This window comes from Schistocerca americana, chromosome 6 (assembly GCF_021461395.2).
Source record: "Schistocerca americana isolate TAMUIC-IGC-003095 chromosome 6, iqSchAmer2.1, whole genome shotgun sequence".
Classification (NCBI taxonomy): Eukaryota; Metazoa; Arthropoda; class Insecta; order Orthoptera; family Acrididae; genus Schistocerca; species Schistocerca americana.
Window position 1 is genome coordinate 20,723,230 of NC_060124.1, and position 21,399 is coordinate 20,744,628.

The window sequence follows — 21,399 nt, forward strand, 5'->3', positions numbered from 1 at the left end:
ATTGAATGGTGTGTCTCCGGCAGAAATTATCCGTTTTCCACAGACTGCGCAATCGCTGAGTTTGAATTTTATTGAGTTATGAGGTGTGAATTGGAGAAACAATCAAGATACTGTTCCCTTCCCGCAAAATCTCTGAGTGAAATGTTTGTTGACACCGTTTTGTCCAATAGCAGTACATGTAACGTTTCTAGGCGGTTATTTATGTAAATGTAGCGGCCTTCAGTTGCTATAATAACATTTTCTCAGAGACATTTGCAAAAATTTCACTTGAGACGAGACTTAGACTAATGTTTTTTCCTTATCACCTCAGTGCCGTGTAACATATCATACACTTTCAGCCTTCCATCGTTGCATCGTGGGTTGGAATTACATTAGTAAAGTTCTTGATGAAATATCAAAGTAATAATTGAGCGATTGAGCACTGTCTGAGATAGTGCTAAATCACAGATTAATTAGAGCGTTCATTTCTGCCTGCTTCCTTATGTTTAATAGTACGACACCTACAGGAAACAGATATCAAAGACTGAATTTGTAATAGCTGTGTATTTAAAACTTAATTGTAGTCACTAACTTAGCAATTGTAATGACTGTGTAACTTGCCGCAAGAAGCCAAAAAAAGTAATTTACTTAATGAAATAGTAATTCTTATATTTCTTCCTTCCGTAATGAAATACGACAATTATGAACTAGCAGTCTTAATTAGTTGTCTATACAGAGCGAGCGTGTAATGAGTTCTGTTCCGCCAGTAATAAAAAGCATATGCAAATGATCGAATGCCACCATTATAGTAGAAGAAGTGGTCGTAATAGAAGAAAAGAAGTTGTTAATAGTATTATAGGTTTACACATGGCATACTCGAATATTTTCTGAGAGTCTACAAAAGGAAAATAAACACCAAGGTGTCTTTAATATGCTATTATTGTTTCATAAACCATACTAATTCTATTTAGAGTCTTGTTGCAAGATCCTGTGGCAACCTTGCAGCTCAAATTTTTTTTATGTGTTTCATATTTAACTCATTTCCAATGTGACTCACAGTTAGTAATTTAATCTTATTGGGGAGGATCTTATGTCAGACGTAATGAACTGTTCTCGTTTTAGGCTGAATATTCACACTGTGCGTAGGGCGTCATTTATCTCTTAGTAAACCAGGTGATATACGAAAAGCTTTTATCATTTATAATTTGAAATGTGAATCAAAAGATATTCTCTAGCTATTTCAGTCTTAACATCTCCGCAGATCAAATCCGGTCCAGGTATTTCCTGCTACTAAAGATGCACTCTACGAAAACTACAGTTCGGTGGTTTCGGTACACTACATAAATGACGAAGTAAATGGTAGGGTTACCGTTTGTATTCGTAGCATTAGTAGAGAAAGAAAAAAAAATGAATGTCTCAGAGAGAAGCTGGGAGCCGACTACTTCTCTATGTTTTTTGTTGTTGTTTGTTTGGTTGTTTGTTTTGCACGTAATTAGACCCACACATCACTTAGTATTAGCTCATAGTGCATTTTATATCCTTATAATAAGTTTGTAGGTAATAAAAATTAGCTACTCGCGTAATTTCTGCGTTGTCATGTAACCGAAACCATTATTTTTGATGCAAGTACAGCTTACATGCACAAATATAAAAAATATGTGGAATTACTGTTGTTATTTTGTATTCAACAAAACGGTTTACATCTTGATCAAAGGCGAAACTTTCCCATTATTATTGATAAATGTGAACGTTGTTTATGAATGACAGAAAAATGTTTTAGATAAGTTAGACGAAATGTTGAAACGATGTTTCATAAATTTTCGTTTTTCGTTTTTTTTTCCCTACTTGTTGAGGAAATTGCTTTTTCTAGCACTGCGTGATAAATCTGCATTGTTTTCTTCATTTTTACTACAGCAGCACTCTGTTTCACGTTACAAATCGACAACTATCGAATACAATCTGAATTAAACGCTGACAATTTCAATTTTGCTATCAATATTGTTTACTTTTAAGTAACAGACAGGAGGATAACTACGTATAAAAATTTTCTGTGGGTCACCCAGTCCTTTATATATCCTCACTCTGTTTTTGGACGATTCACCACTTTCGGATTTTGGAGGAACCTGGTAAGACACTGATCGCATACGCAAAGACAGCGATCGTAATGAGGTAAGGCCCGATAGATATGCAACACACCAAACGTACAGGAAACGTGGGTACGACCTTAACTGACCAAAGCTACTTGGAAATCTACCGTAGTCTACGCTTACTTCTGAGAGTCTAAGGTAGGCTACGGTAGTTTCATAACTCTACCTGCTACGAAGAATTGTTCATCAACATGGATTCCGGAAACAGCGATCGTGTGAGACCCAACTCGCTTTATTTGTTCATGAGACCCAGAAAATATTAGATACAGGCTCCCAGGTAGATGCCATTTTCCTTGACTTCCGGAAGGCATTCGATACAGTTCCGCACTGTCGCCTAATTAACAAAGTAAGAGCTTAAGGAATATCAGACCAACTGTGTGGCTGGATTGAAGAGTTTTTAGCAAACAGAACACAGCATGTTGTTTTCAATGGAGGATAACCTCTGGCGTGCCACAAGGCCATTGCTTTTCACAATATATAAATGACCTAGTAGATAGTGTCAGAAGTTCCATGCGGCTTTTCGCGGATGATGCTGTAGTATATAGAGAAGTTGCAGCATTAGAAAATTGCAGCGAAATGCAGGAAGATCTGCAGCGGATAGGCAATAGGTGCAGGGAGTAGCAACTGACCCTTAACATAGACAAATGTAATGTATTGCGAATACATAGAAAGAATTTATTGTATGATTATCTGATAGTGGAACAAACACTGGTAGCAGTTACTTCTGTAAAATATCTGGGAGTGTGCGTGCGGAACGATTTGAAGTGGAATGATCATATAAAATTAATTGTTGGTCAGGCGGGTACCAGGTTGAGATTCATAGGGAGAGTCCTTAGGAAATGTAGTCCATCAACAAAGGAGGTGGCTTGCAAAACGCTCGTTCGACCTGTACTTGAGTATTGCTCATCAGCGTGGGATCCGTACCAGGTCGGGTTGACGGAGGAGATAGAGAAGATCCAAAGAAGAGCGGCGTGTTTCGTCACAGGGTTATTCGGTAAGCGTGATAGTGTTGCGGAGATGTTTAGCAAACTCAGGTGGCAGACTCTGCAAGAGAGGCGCTCTGCATTGCGGTGTAGCTTGCTCGCCAGGTTTCGAGAGGGTGCGTTTCTGGATGAGGTATCGAATATATTGCTTCCCCCTACTTATATCTCCCGTGGAGATGTTGTTGTTGTGGTCTTCAGTCCTGAGACTGGTTTGATGCAGCTCTCCATGCTACTCTATCCTGTGCCAGCTTCCTCATCTCCCAGTACCTACTGCAACCTACATCCTTCTGAATCTGTTTAGTGTATTCATCTCTTGGTCTCCCTCTACGATTTTTACCCTCCACGCTGCCCTCCAGTACTAAATTGGTGATCCCTTGATGCCTCAGGACATGTCCTTCCAACCGATCCCTTCTTCTGGTCAAGTTGTGCCACAAACTTCTCTTCTCCCCAATCCTATTCAATACTTCCTCATTAATTATGTGATCTACCCATCTAATCTTCAGCATTCTTCTGTAGCACCACATTTCGAAAGCTTCTATTCTCTTCTTGTCCCAACTATTTATCGTCCATGTTTCACTTCCATACATGGCTACACTCCATACAAATACTTTCAGAAACGACTTCCTGACACTTAAATCTATACTCGATGTTAACAAATTTCTCTTCTTGAGAAACGCTTTCCTTGCCATTGCCAGTCTACATTTTATATCCTCTCTACTTCGACCATCATCGGTTATTTTACTCCCCAAATAGCAAAACTCCTTCACTACTTTAAGTGTCTCATTTCCTAATCTAATTCCCTCAGCATCACCTGACTTAATTCGACTACATTCGATTATCCTCGTTTTGCTTTTGTTGATGTTCATCTTATACCCTCCTTTCAAGACGCTATCCATTCCATTCAACTGCTCTTCCAAGTCCTTTGCTGTCTCTGACAGAATTACAATGTCATCGGCGAACCTCAAAGTTTTTATTTCTTCTCCATGGATTTTAATACCTACTCCGAATTTTTCTTTTGTTTCCTTCACTGCTTGCTCAATATACAGATTGAATAACATCGGGGAGAGGCTACAACCCTGTCTCACTCCCTTCCCAACCACTGCTTCCCTTTCATGTCCCTCGAGTCTTGTAACTGCCATCTGGTTTCTGTACAAATTGTAAATAGCCTTTCGCTCCCTGTATTTTACCCCTGCCACCTTTAGAATTTGAAAGAGAGTATTCCAGTCAACATTGTCAAAAGCTTTCTCTAAGTCTACAAATGCTAGAAACGTCGGTTTGCCTTTCCTTAATCTTTCTTCTAAGATAAGTCGTAAGGTCAGTATTGCCGTGGAGATCACGAATGTAAAATTAGAGAGATTCGAGCGCGCACGGAGGCTTTCCGGCAGTCGTTCTTCCCGCGAACCGTAAGCGACTGGAACAGGAAAGGGAGGTAATGACAGTGGCACGTAAAGTGCCCTCCGCCACACACCGTTGGGTGGCTTGCGGAGTATAAATGTAGATGTAGAGAGGTGGAGCTTTTATTAATTCCCGCCGAAGCGTCTTTTCTTTCATGCAGAATAGGAGTACAGAGCCCTAAGCAATGAGCACCGTGGGGTACTCTACGTTGTCGTTACGTTAGGTACAAAGTGACTTACACAGACAGCGAGCTGTCTTGCCGAAGACGGCTCCCTCAGCGTGCAGTCCCCTCGTGGTGGAGACGTGTCCTTTTAGCATCGCTGTCGGGGTGTGAGAGAGGGCAACCCCTGTGTGTGTGGGTGTCTGTGTGTGTGTGTGTGGTACACGGGAACCACATAAAGCTCCATTAGCGCCGGCGCCAGAATCCGTAGGATTCCCCTTATGAGGCTCCTTTCTCTCCTCGTCTGCGGCCTTCAGCGCAAGCTGCCGGTCTCCCACGACGATCAATGGCCCGGCGGCCGTGCGCGAACCCTGCCGGCATCGGCAAAGTGTCACCAACTGTGGCCGACCGCACCGAGCGGGCGGGCGAGCTGCTCAAACAGCGGGGGCGAAGGCAGAGCGCGAGTGAAATGCGTGGAGGGTTGTCAGCAAACAGGGGGAAAATTTGAATCGGCCTCAGGAGGCGGAAGGTGGGCGGTCCACGTGTCTCCTGTACGCTGCTGTTCTTGACATTCGGCCAGAGGCATCCGCACATTTCAGTTCGAGTCTCTTTTGACGAGTTAATATACAGGGTGAATCACAAGTAACAGCGGACACCATAACCTTAAAAAGAGTGCTGAAGCATTGTTTTAAAACGCTTTTACTTCAAACGTCAAATTTGAGCTCAAGAATAAAAAAAAAGTTTCAAATGGCTCTGAGTACTATGGTACTTAACTTCTGAGGTCGTCAGTCCCCTAGAACTTAGAACTACTTGAACCTAATTAATATAAGGACATCACACACATCCATGCCAGAGGCAGGATTCGAACCTGCGACCGTAGCGGAGCTCAAGCATCTTCTGACGTGTTAACATAGTGGGTGAACCAGAAGTAAGAGCGATACCATAATCTTAAGTCTCAAACACAAAACATTTGTTCAGCTCTTTTACTTGTCTTTATTCTAAAGATATGACAATTGCCTATTTGAGTCTTTCATTTAAGAGGGTTCGCCGGAAGTGCGCATTTGTTTTAATTAATATGGCACGAAAATTCCGTTTCTAGAAAGATTTTTGTTGTCTAAGCAGAACTCTAGTTTTGAAAGAAGTTTAAATTTAAAACAGGTATTTGAATTTATCTTTTGATTTTATTGAAGTCTTCAGTCAGACTGGTTTGACGCAGCTCTCCAAGCTATCTATCCTAATAACTACTGCAAATTACGTCGTTCAGAATCTACTTACTGTACTCATCTCATGGTTCTCTCTACAATTTCTAATGTCAACCCCCCTCCCCCCCCCCCCCCCCCCGAACTTTCCTCCAATACTAAACTGGTGGTACCTTGATGTCTCATTATGTGTCCTGTCAACCGATCCCTTCTTCTAGTCAGATTGTGCCACAAATTTCTTTTCTCCATCATTCTGTTCGGCACCTCCTCATTAGTTACGAAACTTACCCATTGAAGCCGGCCGGAGTGGCCGTGCGGTTCTGGGCGCTACAGTCTGGAGCCGAGCGACCGCTACGGTCGCAGGTTCGAATCCTGCCTCGGGCATGGATGTGTGTGATGTCCTTAGGTTAGTTAGGTTTAATTAGTTCTAAGTTCTAGGCGACTAATGACCTCAGAAGTTAAGTCGCATAGTGCTCAGAGCCATTTGAACCATTTGAGCCTACCCATTTAATCTTCAGCGTTCTTCTGTAGCACCACATTTCAAAAGCTTCTATTCTCTTCGTGTCTAAACGGTTTATCGTTCATTTCTCACTTCCATATATGGCTACACTCCATACAAATACTATCAAAAAACACTTCCCAACACTTAAATCTATATTCGATGTTAACAAATTTCTCTTCTTCAGTAATGCTTTTCTTGACATGCCCATTGTTCATTTTATATCCTCTCTACTTCAACCTTTATCAGTTATTTTGCTGTCCAACGCGATAGGCTGCAACTATGTCTTGTTCCCTTCTCAGGCAGGGTATGAGCTGAATATGTCCTGCCAGCAACAATCTATTACTCTAATAATCGTGGCATCGTGGGTTGGAACTATATTCGTAAGTTTTTGATAAAATATCAAAGTAATAAATCAGCGATTAAGCTCAGTCTGAGATAATTCTAAAACACAGATTAGTTAGAGCGTTCATTTCTGCCTGCTTCTGTGTGTTTAATAGTACGTTACCTACAGGAAACAGATATCAAAGACTGAATTTGTAATAGCTGTGTATTTAAAATTTAATTGTAATGCCTGTGTAGCTTACCACAAGAAGCCAAAAAAATTAATTTACTTAATGAAATAGTAATTTTTATGTTTCTTCCTTCCGTAATGAAATACGACAATTATGAACTAGCAGTCTTGATTAGCAGTCTGTTCAGAGCGAGCGTGTAATGAGTTCTGTTCCGCCATTAATCAAAAACATATGCAAATGATCGAATGCCACCATTATAGTAGAAGAAGTGGTCGTAGCAGAAGAAAAGAAGTTGTTAATAGTATAATAGGTTTACACGTGGCACACTCGAATATTTTCTGACAGTGTGCAAAAGAAAAATAAACACCAAGGTGTCTTTAATATGTTATTATTGTTTCATAAACCATACCAATACTATTTAGAGTCTTGTTGCAAGATCCTGTGGCAACCTTGCAGCTCAAATTATTTTTTATGTGTTTCATACTTAACTCCTTTCCAATGTGACACACAGTTAATAATTTAATCTTATTGGGGACGTTCTTATGTCAGACGTAATGAATTGTTCCAGTGCGAGGCTGAATATTCACACTGTTCATAGGGCGTCGTTTATCTCTTAGTAAACCAGGTGATATACGAAAAGCTTTTATCATTTATAATTTGAAATGTGAATCAAAAGATATTTTCTAGCTATTTCAGTCTTAACGCACGCTATACTGACCTTACGACTTATCTTATAAGAGAGGTTGAGGAAAGGTAAAGCAACGTTTATAGCATTTGTAGACTTAGAGAAAGCTTGTAACAATGTTGACTGGAATACTATCTTTAAAATTCTGGAGGTAGCAGGGGTAAAATACGGGGAAACAACAGACTAAGACAATATTACAGCGGTATAAGCCACTTAGAAACGAAATAAATAGAAATTCCAGGAGAGCTAACGCGAAATGGCTGCAGGAGAAATCATCTACTACTTTAAGTGTCTCGTTTCCTAATCTTCCCTCAGCATCAGCTGATTTAATTCGACTACATTTCACTATCTTGTATCCTCCTTTAAAGACGCTACCCACTCTGTTTAACCGCTCTTCCAAGTCCTTTGCTGTCTCTAACGCAATACAATGTCATCGAGAAACCTCAAAGTTTTTATTTCTTTTCCCCAAAAATTTAATTTCCTCGCCAAATTTTCCTTTGGCTTCCGTTACTTCTTGCTTAACATACTGACTGAACAACGCCTGAGAAAAAAAAAAAAAAAAAAGAAAGTGAAGCACCCACAGGATATGGGCGGACGTGAATGTAACTTCTTACACGTAACATTCCATCGGCGGGTACGTCAATCATTAGAGTTGAAATTATCTGTGACATGTAGGGGGGGGGGGGGGGGCGAATTGTGTCCTCCGCCACACACCGCTTGGTGGCTATCGGAGTATATATGTAGATGTACCTGCTTAGTGTTGTTACCAGGCCTGGTAGGGTATGTAAGTGGTATGAATAGTGTCAGATGAGTGACCACTGTGAAGGATATAGACATGACGTGTACTCGTGTGAGACAGCATTATCAGCATCAGTTTCAAAGGGTCCTCATTGTGGGTGTCCGTTTGACCGGTTTGTCGAATCGTGCAAAATCCAGTTTTATGGGTATTCGTATATGACAGCTGGCCGATGTTGACTACATTGGAACGTGAGGGCAGGCACGTTCGTCATGAAGTGGTCTGACCATCACAAGGGAGGATCGTCTCACTGTGCATGAGGCACACCGCAACCCTTCACGTCCGCTTGCCATCTTGGACCTAGCAGACTAACAGACTCCCGGCAACATTCTGTGTCGTACCGCACCGTTGAACAGAGACTAGCAGCAGCTGGACTAGGAAATTACTGCACACGTGCAGGCTGCTGTTAACACCGTAACACAGGCGGTTGTGTGTGGAGTGGTGTCGTGACCGGAGTACTAGTGAATGGCGTGGCATGAATCAGCACAACGAATCGTTATTCTGCACTTCCCCGGATGACCGTCATCGCCTGCTATGACATCGAGACGTCCCCTTCCCCCCATGGAGAGGCACAGCGGTGTTGCTCCCGGCGTCATGGTGTGGGAGCCATCGGGTACGACTGCTGTTACTGGCAGAGAAGTCCGATGGCACAACGATACGTCACAGACACTCAGCGTCCTCATGAGTTGCCTGTCTTTGGTAGTATTGTGGTGCCATTTTTCAACAGGATAATGATCGTCCACACATGGCGCATGTATCTTCGAACGCGATGTTGAGGTAATCCCGTGGTCATCAAGATCCCAAGACCTGTTCCCGCTAGAATGTGTGGGACCAGCTCGCACGTGTTCATTTCCAGTATCCAGGATATCAACGACCAGTTACCACAGGGACAACTTGCCTCAAGAGATGCCAGAGAGGTTGCGACGACATCCAGGTAACTCGATTCATAGTGCCAAGTTGTTTGTAAATTTGACTCGATATTGTGCATGGGGGCTTAATTAAATATACTTTTAATTTTTTAGTAGTTGTAAGTCCGATTACGAAGTCTCGTAAACGGTTGGCCCTGACTAGTTTTAGTAAGCAATCTGACTGCATAGAACAACAACAAAGAATGAAATGAAAATTTCCGTTAACACAATTAATTAATTAAGTCCCCAGCAACTATAAAACGTACGAAACCAAAACACAAGTGTAACTGTTCTGTGTGTGGAAGTGTGATTCAACGTACACATCTGGCACGGTTCTTCTTCAATAAGACAAGAAATTTTAAATATCATTTACACTGAAGTAATTAAAAAAAATAGAAATACTATAATTGCGCAAGAAAACCAGAATTACACTCTAATACAAGAACACAAGCCAGGTGCTTTGTTGACTGAACCTGTGACGAGGCATTGTTTAAGACATTGAAATAATAAAAAGAAAAGGGAATTTTTTTTACCTTTATATATATTGACGAAAAGCACTCTGATCATTACAATATCTCCATTCGAACAACATCTGCTGTCTAGCCCATCAAACAACTGCATAAAACATGGAACAAGCACTCCCTACTACAACATCTCAACACCGACTCGACTCCTACTACTTCTCAACAAGCACTGACCACTGCCACATCTCGACAAGCAATCTCCACCACGACTTCTCGACAAGAACTGCCAGTGGAGGCGGCCGAATAAAACTCTTTGGCGCAATCTCTGGCGCTGTGGCTCAGTGTAGCCACCTTTCAATTGTAATCACTGAAATAACATCAGGCAGTCTCTCAAACCGATATTGTGATCACTGAAATAACATCAGACAGTCTCTCAAACCGTGAAGTTACGTTTCGTTTCTTTCCCTTCTGGATGCTTCTCTTTTCTTCAGAAAGCACAGAAAAATCAAAACAACCTTCGCTGCATTTAAAAACGAAAGAGTCAATACTAACACCACTGGATGAATTCCGTTGTTAAACGAAGAGGGCAGAGCCGGTAGATGGAACTCTTCTACGAGGAGGATGTAGAGTGGCGTGATGGAAATGAAATGGAAGTCGATGTGGATGACATGATGCATCCTGTACTACAGTCAGAGATTGACAACCTTCGGAAGGCTTGCGTTAAAATTAGGCAGAAGGCACATGTTACGTTCCTCCGGAATTTCTAAAATCATTCTGGAAAAAGGCAATCAAACGACTGTTCAAGTTATTGTGTACTTTCTGTGAAACGGAGAAACACCATCTGGCTTTCGGAAAAATACCATCCGCACATCCCCAAAGACGGCAAGGGCAGATAAGTAGGAGAACTATCGCCCAATCAGCTTAACAACGTCCAAGTTGCTGACAAGAATAATATACCGAAAATCGAGGACCTCTTAGTTGCCGTTCAGTTTGGCTTTAGGAAAGCATTCTATCATTTGCATATGTTTTTGATTAATGGCGGAACAGAACTCATTACACGCTCGCTCTGAACAGACTGCTAATCAAGACTGCTAGATCATAATTGTCTTACGTATTTCACTATGGAAGGAAGAAACATAAAAATTACTATTTCATTAAGTAAATTAATTATCTTGGCTTCTTGTGGTAAACTACACAGGCATTACAATTGCTTATGTTAGTGACTACAATTAAATTTTAAATACACAGCTATTACAAATTCAGTCTTTGATATCTGTTTCCTGTAGGTAACGTACTATTAAACATAAGGAAGCAGGCAGAAATGAACGCTCTAACTAATCTGTGATTTAGCATTATCTCAGACAGAGCTTCATCACTGAATTATTATCAGATAGACAGTTCTGAGGTTGCGCTTGATAATGAAAGCAAGACTGAAGAAAAATCAAGGCACGTTCATAGAATATGTCGACCTATAAAAAGTTCGACAATATAAAATTATGCAAGATGTTCGACATTCTAGGGAAAACGGGTTTAAGCGATAGGGGAAGATGGATAACACACAATATGTACAAGAACGTAGAGGGAACGTTAAGGATGGAGGACAAAGAAAGAGTATAAGACAGGGACGCAGTCTTTCGCGCCTGTTGTTCAGTCTGTGCGTCAAAGAAGCAATGACGGAAGTAAAAGATAGTTTCAGGTGTGGTCAACGATAAGATTTGCTGATGGCGATGGTGTCATCAGTGAACGTGAGGAAGAGTTAAAGTACCACTTTAAAGAGGACAGAATATGGTCTGAGAGTAAAGTGAATACAGACAAAAGAAATGTGGAGTAGCAGAAAAGAGACTAGTTTTCACATGTTCCTTTTCTTGCCGATTCTGTGTAGAACCTCCTCATTTAGTAGCAGTCCACGCAGTTTTCAACGTCCTCTTATAAAACATCTCGCCCGCATCTCGTGGTCGTGCGGTAGCGTTCTCGCTTCCCACGCCCGGGTTCCCGGGTTCGATTCCCGGCGGGGCCAGGGATTTTCTCTGCCTCGTGATGGCTGGGTGTTGTGTGCTGTCCTTAGATTAGCTAGGTTTAAGTAGTTCTAAGTTCTAGGGGACTGATGACCATAGATGTTAAGTCCCATAGTACTCAGAGCCATTTGAACCATAAAACATTTCAGACCGTCCCATTGTCTACTACTTTGCTTTCCCCACAGTCCATGACTCACTTCATTACAATATTGAGGTCCAGGCATAAATTCTTAGAAATTTTTTCCTTAAATTAAGGCCAACGCTTGATACAAGAGGTCTTCATTCGGACTAGTAATTCCTCCTTACATGTGCCAGTCTGCTTTTCATGTCCTCCTTGCTTCATCCATCACACATAATTTTGCTTTCAAGGTAGCAGAATTCCTTCACATCGTCACAAAATAAATCCCATATTTTGGTGTTACGTTTATCAGCTGTTAAGTCGATTATGCGATAGTTATCTGCCCTTTTTAACTTTGGTAATGTGTGGATGATATTTTCCAAAAGTCTGAACGTATCTCATCAGACTCACAGATTCTAGAAACCAGTTTGAATAGTCGTCTCGCAGTCACTTCTCCCAATGAGAATTAAATTTATCTGTGTCTTCCGTCTCTGTTGATCGCAAGTCTTCCAGAGCAGTATCACACTGACTAAAACAGGATTGTTCGACAATAGTATAACCATACAACAATGGTTCCTTCCACCTTTTTGACTGAGCAGGAACTGCGTGGTTTTGTGTGCTGAACCAGGACTGTGCGCCGTCTGCTGGACTCCCACCTATTCACTAGCCTTCTGTGAGCGCACGTCACGACCGGCTCTAGTTGCTGAGAGCTTACTGCGAGGCGTGCGTTGGTGGTGCAGAAGGTAGAACACAGCCCACCAAATACAGAAAACTGGGCCACTGGCCTTTGACACCCTAACTCTGATAACGACCGCCGCACAGCCTAGAAACGATGTAGGTTTACGTAACCAGCAAGGTTGAGCTTCAGAAACGTGCCCTCGCAGTGGAATGGAAAGAATTTAGAGCAAGGCAAAGGGATTCCGCCATATGACTACTCAGAAACACAATATCTACATGTAAATCTATAGCCATACTCTGCGAACCACTGTGAAGTGCATGGCAGAGGGTATGTCCCGTTGGAACAGTTATTACGTTTCTTTTTTCGTTCCGTTGTCGTATGGAGAGCAGGAAGAATTACTGTTTAAACGTCTCTGTGCGCGCTGTAATTAATCTAATCTTGTCCTCATGTTGTGTACGGGGGTTGTAGCATATTCCTAAAGTCATCATCTGAAGCAGTTTCTTGAAAGTTTGTAAGTAGGCTTTCCCCGGGTAGTTTACGTCTATGTTGAAAAATCTGCCAGTCCAGTCTTTTCAGCTTCTCTGTGACACTCTCCTACGATTCAAACAAACCTATGGCCGAAATTTCCTGGCAGATTAAAACTGTGTGCCAGGCCGAGACTCGAACTTGGAACCTTTTCCTTTCGCGCTCCGTCCCGACAGCTTTACTTCTGCTAGTACCTCGTCTCCTACCTTCCAAACTGGCAGAAGTAAAGCTGTGAGGACGGGGTGTGAGTCGCGCTTGGGTAGTTCAGATGCTTTCTTGGACCTTGCATCGTTGGATATTTGTAGAATATCTGTACATACATGGCCTAATCACTTGCAGAGGGAGGTGGTAGCAGGGTTTTCTTTTCCTTTAGTCTAGGACGAAAATGGTGTTTAAACTTTCCGGTACTTCTGATGTCTTGTTGCATAAAAAAAGGAAGTGAAATGTCTGAAAATGTTGTGTAAACTTTTATTCAAAGGGTCATCATGATCTGAATTGAATTTATATTGTTTCTAAAAATAAGCATTTTTAAAGCAATTAATTAGTTTCTTATGGTTTTTACCTTCAGCCGGCACGGTAGCTCAGCGTGTTCGGTCGGGGGGTTAGCTACTCACTGTAACAAAAAACTGGGTGAACGGATCTACGAAGAACCTAAACGGGTGTCATCGCACGTCCGCCTCGAACAAATTCAACGAACAATATAGAACAAAATGATATCAACAACCAACAAAAAGACGGTAGAGCCCTTGCCCGCGAAAGGCAAAGGTCCCGAGTTCGAGTCTCGGTCCGGCACACAGTTTTAATCTGCCAGGAAGTTTCATATCAGCGCACACTCCGCTGCAGAGTGAAAATCTCATTTAGGAAACCTGTGACCATTTGAACTGCCCTTCTCTGCATACTTCAGATATCCCCTGTTAGTCCTGTTTTGTGTGGTTCCCTCATAGACCTACAGTGACGAGAAAAAATCGCAACACCAAAAAATAATTAGTGCAGAGTAACGAAATTTCGGGAACACAGTTGTATAGGTCACATATTTAACTGATTAACAAGCAAGTTCACAGCTTAATGTAAGCGCGATATAAGCCATTGCATATGTGCAATGCCGGTGCATTAACAACCGGTGTAACCGCCGGAATGTTAAATGCAAGAGTGCAAACGTATATGCATTATGATGCATTGTACAGATGTCAGATGACACTTTGCAGGATCGAGTTTCATGCCTGTTGCACTTGGTCGGTCAATACAGGGATGGCTGCGCTGTTTGTAGATGATAATGTCGCACATTTACTTGATTGGAGGCAGAGCTGGTGTTTGAGCAGGCAAAGGCAACGTGTCGACGATGTGTAGAGGACGTTGGGTTACAACAGCGGTATGTGGGCGAGCGTTATCCTGTTAGAAAACACCCCCTGGGCTGCTGTTCACGAATGGCAGCACAGCAGGTCGAATCACCAAATTGACGAACAAATTTTCAATCAGGATGCGTGGGATAATCACGAGAGTAATCCTGCTGCCAAACGAAAAAATGGTTCAAATGGCTCTGAGCGCTATGGGACTTAACTTCTGTGGTCATCAGTCCCCTAGAACTTAGAACTACTTAAACCTAACTAACCTAGGGACATCACACACATCCATGCCCGAGGCAGGATTCGAACCTGCAACCACAGCGATCGCGCCGTTCCACACTGCAGCGCCTAGAACCGCTCGGCCACTCCGGCCGGCGCTGGCAAACGAAATCGCACTCCAGACCAGTACTCGAGTTCCGGTACGGTACGAATTTTCATTGTCGTGATCTGATGGTTGTCCATTCGCAACTGCGAACACATTTCATGTATTCCATAACGACTGTAGTTGCCGCAGTGCTTGTCCTGCGGACTTTGCATCGTAATTCTGAATAACACAGGCGCTGTAATACTGTAATAATAATGTCTCTCTCTCTCTGCGAGAGTTACAGTAAGTGTGCGACTACAGGACGTGTACACAGTGAAATAATGAAGTTAGTTTCAGTCCGCGGGGGTGGGCTAGCCGAAGTGGTTAAGGCGACCGCTCGCGATAAGCCGGAAATGCGGTTCTCGCCCGATCCAGCACAAATTCTCTTGTGTCACCAATTAAGTGTACAGTTTATGTCTTATCGTATTCGCAATTTGCCAATACATATTTTTCTGTTTCAGACAGCCCCAGATCGCCTGCAGAGTCTACTCCTTCAGACGTGCCTAGCAGGTGAAAGTAGGGTAAAATCGGATATGCGGATGAAACCGAGTGGCTTCAGATTTCCGTGACTAGTCCTCCTATCTGTCTGATAACCCTCGGAACTAGAAGAAACCGCCTTTCAGCCGTCATGAGCGAACGCCTGTTGCTTTTCCTTCTCGATATTTTTAAAATTTTTTGCTGAAATTTTCACCGATGTCTGCACTTCTTGGAGCAGTACTCTATAAAAAATAGTTAAGTAACTACTTCGAACAATTATGTTTTTCAGTATATTTCAATGTTTGTATGATGCACATAATGTGAATGCTAACTTTCCAACGTCATGTTTTGTTCAATCTTGCACTGTGGGGCAAAATCAGATCTACTGGGTTCGCCAGATTCTGCCCCGAACATTAAAGAATACTTATGATACATTGGTGTTCTGATGTTTTAAACGTTTTTTAAACTTTTTCTGCTGGTGTTTTTACATGTCAGGGATAAAATGCTGTCTGCCAGTCAACAGTTCTGAACAAGAATTTTTTAAGTGTTAAGAAATAAAAACATCAGCAATTTTCCTAGTTATTTCTTTAAAATGTATTATAGGGACAAAACCACGATAGTAAACTGGCCTCTTTTTTATAGGAAGCCGTGGCAAGGAATTACGTACGAAAGACCGACAGGAAAAAGTCGTCACAGGATTCAATGATGTCTGCTATCAAGCGGGCAACTGAAACCAGTGGTGTGCCACAATCGCGTCTGGAGGACAGAGTGAAGACAGCTCGGTTGCAAAAGCTTACATCTGAGCCGACAGCAGAAAAACAGCTGGGAAGATATCCTAAAGTACTCACACCCGAACATGGATTGGAGCTTGCTAACCGTTTGTTACTTTTAAAGGGAAGGTTATTTGGAGCCACTTTGTATGACCTAAGAAAACTCACGCATAAACTGGCAGACAAGAATGGTACCCAACATTCTTTTATCAGAGACAAATGCCAGGCAAAGAACCAGGATCTTTAATAAAGTACAAGTTGGCGAATATTTTTTTTATTGGAGCCAATTTACAAAAAACCCACTGATAATTATAACGTAGATGAAATGGGAATAGTCACACTCCCAAACAAACCATCCAAAGTTTTGGCCCTAAGAGGCGGAAAACAAGTGAGTTGCATATTTTATGCAGAGGCTGGGGCTTCAGTTACTGTAGAGATTTCAGTATATGCTTCGGGGTATTTCATGCTCCCCATGTTTCTTTTCATCCAAAAGAAAGAAAATAAAATGCCAACCGATGATGCACCACTACGGTCGTTTGCCGCTTATCCTGAATGTGAGTAGATATTATGATTCGAGCGATTTGTTCAGCTCTCAAATCCCTCAGAGAACAAGCCTTTCCTTTTAGTATTAGGTGGTTATTCATCACATGAATATAACCTTGGTCTCATTGAATTAGTCACGTCAAAAAAGTAATTATTTTGTGCTTTCTGCCCCACATCACACATCGTACGTAGTCGTTACACTTTACATTCATGGCGCTTTTGAACGCATATGACGTTATGAACGATAGGCCAGACAACGGATGGTCGTTCACCCAGGTCGAGAAATCTAAATACACTGAAGTGACAGAAATCATGGGATACCTTCGAATATCATGTAGGACCTCCTTTTGAGCACCGAAGTTCAGCAGCTCGAAGTGGCACGGACTCAGCTAGTCGTTGGAAGTGCCCTGCAGGAATACTGACGCACGCTGCCTTTATAGCCGTCCATAAATCGTGAAAGTGCGCTAATTGACCTCTCGATTAGCTCCCATAAATGTTCATTTGGGTCCACGTCGGGAAATCTGGTGGCCAAATCATTCGGCTGAATAGTTCAGAATGTTCTTCAAAACAATTGTGGCACGGTGACATGGCGCATTGTCATCCATAAAAATTCCGTCGATATTTGCGAACATGAAGTCCATTAATGACTGCAAATGGTCCCCAAGTAGCCGAACATAACTGTTTCCAGCCAATGATCGGTTCAATTAAACCTGAGGACCATGTCCATTCCATGTAAACACAGTCTACAACATTACGGAGCTACCGTCAGCTTGCACTGAGCCTTCTTGATAACATGGCTCCACGGCATCGTGGGGTCTGCACCGCACTGGAACACTACCACCAGCTCTTACCAACTGAAATCGCGACTCTTCTGATGAGGCCGTGGTTTCCCAGTCGTCTATCATCCAATTGACGTGATAACGAGCACAGGAGAGGCGCTGCGAGCGACGACATGCTATTAGCAAAGGCACTCGCGTCGGTTGCCTGCTGACGCAGCCCATTTAACGTCATAGTTCGCCACACTGTCCCACCGAATACATTCGTCATACACATCACATTGATTTATGTCGTTATTTGAAACAGTGTTCCTTGTTTGTTAGCACTGATAGCTCTTCGCAAACGCCTCTGCTCTCGGTTGGTAAATGAAAACTGACGGTCACTGTGTTGTTATCCGCCCCGATAGCTGAGTGGTTAGCCGGCACGGTAGCTCAGCGTATTCGGTCAGAGGGTTAGCTGCCCTCTGTATTAAAAAAAAAAAAACTGAGTTAATCTATCAATTACGAACTTAAACGGATGTCTTACGACGTCCGCCCCGAGCAGATGCAACGAACAAAAGCGAACAAAATGAAAAGCCGGCACGGTAGCTCAGCGTGTTCGGTCAGAGGGTTAGCTGTCGTCTGTAATTAAAAAAACTGAGTTAATCGATCAACAACGAACTTAAACGTATGTCTTACAATGTCCGCCCCGAGCAGATGCAATGAACAAAAGCGAACAAAATGAAAAGCCGGCACAGTAGCTCAGCGTGTTCGGTCAGAGGGTTAGCTGTCCTCTGTAATTAAAAAAACTGAGTTAATCGATCAACAACGAACTTAAACGGATGTCTTACGACGTCTGCCCCGAGCAGATGCAACGAACAAAAGCGAACAAAATGAAAAGCCGGCACGGTAGCTCAGCGTGTTCGGTCAGAGGGTTAGCTGTCGTCTGTAATTAAAAAAACTGAGTTAATCGATCAACAACGAACTTAAACGTATGTCTTACGACGTCCGCCCCGAGCAGATGCAACGAACAAAAGGGAACAAAATGAAAAGCCGGCACGGTAGCTCAGCGTGTTCGGTCAGAGGGTTAGCTTTCATCTGTAATTAAAAAAACTGAGTTAATCGATCAACAACGAAGTTAAACGGATGTCTTACGATGTCCGCCATGAGCAGATGCAACGAACAAAAGGGAACAAAATGAAAAGCCGGAACGGTAGCTCAGCGTGTTCGGTCAGAGGGTTAGTTGTCGTCTGTAATTAAAAAAACTGAGTTAATCGCTCAACAACGAACTTAAACGGATTTCTTACGACGTCCGCCATGAGCAGGTGCAACGAACAAAAGCGAAAAAAATGATATATTAAAAAGAAAAAAAGGTGGTCAGCGTGACGGATTGCCGTCCTACGGGCCCGGGTTCGATTCTCGGCTGGGTCGGGGATTTTCTCCGCTCAGGGACTGAGTGTTGTGTTGTCTTCATCATCATTTCATCCCCACCCGGTGCGCAGGTCGCCCAATGTGTCGTCGAATGAAGTAAGACTTGCACCAAGTCAAGCGAAAAAAGTGGTCCAACTAAAACATTCATATATGAAGACAGAAACTGTTCTCGAATGAACCGAATACTGTTGATGACCGTGCAGCTTTTCCCTGTAATAAATGATGACTAACTGAAACCCTCAGCTGCCGACAGTTGTTGTTGATATACCTCGATATGGACAGCTGAAAATGTGTGCCCCGACCGGGACTCGAACCCGGGATCTCCTGCTTACATGGCATATGCTCTATCCATCTGAGCCACCGAGGACACAGACAAAGAGCGCGACTGCAGGGACTTATCCCTAGCACGCTTCCCGTGAGACTCACATTCCCAACTGTCCACAATTCTACATATGTAATGTATGTACCTTATACAGATTTGCCCATTCACTCATTACTCGCGCACGCTTTAGCGATTCCCGTAAGAGTTTGGGCAATCTGTGCGCGTTCGCACAGACGAAGGTCAATGGCTGGGTAGCCTTTAACTATATATATGAAGACAGTAACCTCGAAAGAACAGAATACTGTTGATGACCGTGCAACTTTTCCCTGGAATAAATGATGACGAACTGACACCCTCAGCTGCCGACAGGTGTTGTTGATATACGTCGATGTGGATAGCTGAAAATGTGTGCCCCGACTGCGAATGCGCACAGATTGCCCAAACTCTTACGGAAATCGCCAAAGCGTGCACGAGTAATGAGTGAATGGGCAAATGTCTATAAGGTACATACATAACATATGTAGAATTGTGGACAGTTGGGAATGTGAGTCTCACGGGAAGCGGGCAAGGGATAAGTCCCTGCAGTCGCGCTATTCGTCTGTGTCCTCGGTGGCTCAGATGGATAGAGCGTCTGCCATGTAAGCAGGAGATCCCGGGTTCGAGTCCCGGTCGGGGCACACATTTTCAGCTGTCCACATCGAGGTATATCAACAACACCTGTCGGCAGCTGAGGGTTTCAGTTAGTCATCATTTAAAACATCCATATTTTTTTACTTACTACACGAATATGAAATAAAAATTGGGGGTTCCTATTTCAAAAAACGCAGTAGATATCCGTTTGACCTATGGCAGCGCCATCTAGTGGGTCAACCATAGCGCCATCTGGTTTCCCCCTTCAAGCTAGACAAGCTTGACGCTTATTTCGTGAGATATTTGGCCCGGTCACGATCAATGGACCACCCTGTATACACTGAAAAATACAGACACTTTAAAATTGTAAGTAAAGCGATTTTGCGGTTGGCAAGGTAATGAAGTTATGCGCTGTGTTTCACGATAAATACTTCCTCGTTTTTGGAATTATAGTGGCTGCTTTACACTCTAACAAGCTGCATCCCGCACATTGTAGAGAGACAACACATATTTAAGTTTTTCGCAGACGTACATTGCATCTGCCGCGTCACATGCTAGGAGGCCAGAATTACTATTGCTAAATCGCCACTACGACAGTTCAAGTCGAACCTGCGATCGGCTCTCGTCAAATGTTTTTTTATTTTACTTACTTGATGAATAGACGCCAAGCCACGCTGCTTTCTGAAAACAGAGGAGGAATCGGTCCCCAAGTTAGTGCCATGTGCCCCGATTTACAACCAACAACAACACTAGAAATATTACTCGCTAAAAACTATAATTCAGTTCTTTAAAGAAAAATGGCAGGCTGAAATCTGGACACTGAAAATGAATGTATGTATTTCAAATAACTTATACAGTGTTGCCCCCCATGAACCACGGACCTTGCCGTTGGTGGGGAGGCTTGCGTGCCTCAGCGATACAGATGGTCGTACCGTAGGTCAACCACAACGGAGGGGTATCTATTGAGAGGCCAGACAAACGTGTGGTTCCTGAAGAGGGGCAGCAGCCTTTTCAGTAATTGCAGGGGCAACAGTCAGGATGATTGACTGATCTGGCCTTGTAACACTAACCAAAACGGCCTTGCTGTGCTGGTACTGCGAACGGCTGAAAGCAGGGGGAAACTACGGCCGTAATTTTTCCCGAGGGCATGCAGCTTTACTGTATGGTTAAATGATTATGGCGTCCTCTTGGGTAAAATATTCCGGAGGTAAAATAGTCTCCCGTTCGGATCTCCGGGCGGGGACTACTCAAGAGGACGTCGTTATCAGGAGAAAGAAAACTGGCGTTCTACGGATCTGAGCGTGGAATGTCAGATCCCTTAATCGGGCAGGTAGGTTAGAAAATTTAAAAAGGGAAATGGATAGGTTAAGGTTAGATACAGTGGGGATTAGTGAAGTTCGGTGGCGGGAGGTACAAGACTTCTGGTCAGGTGACTACAGAGTTATAAACAAAAAATCAAATAGGGGTAATGCAGGAGTAGGTTTAATAATGAATAAGAAAATAGGAATGCGGGTAAGCTACTACAAACAGCATAGTGAACGCATTATTGTGGCCAAGATAGATACGAAGCAGCCGGCCGAAGTGGCCGTGCGGTTAAAGGCGCTGCAGTCTGGAACCGCAAGACCGCTACGGTCGCAGGTTCGAATCCTGCCTCGGGCATGGATGTTTGTGATGTCCATAGGTTAGTTAGGTTTAAC

General features: G+C 43.0%; 1 non-coding gene across 1 annotated transcript; it reads left to right on the forward strand.

The window, feature by feature from the left end:
• The first annotated feature begins 19,675 nt into the window (after positions 1-19,675).
• On the forward strand, positions 19,676-19,749 carry Trnat-ugu. Its single transcript has one exon. It is a non-coding gene; the product is annotated as a tRNA-Thr (tRNA).
• Positions 19,750-21,399: the final 1,650 nt, after the last annotated feature.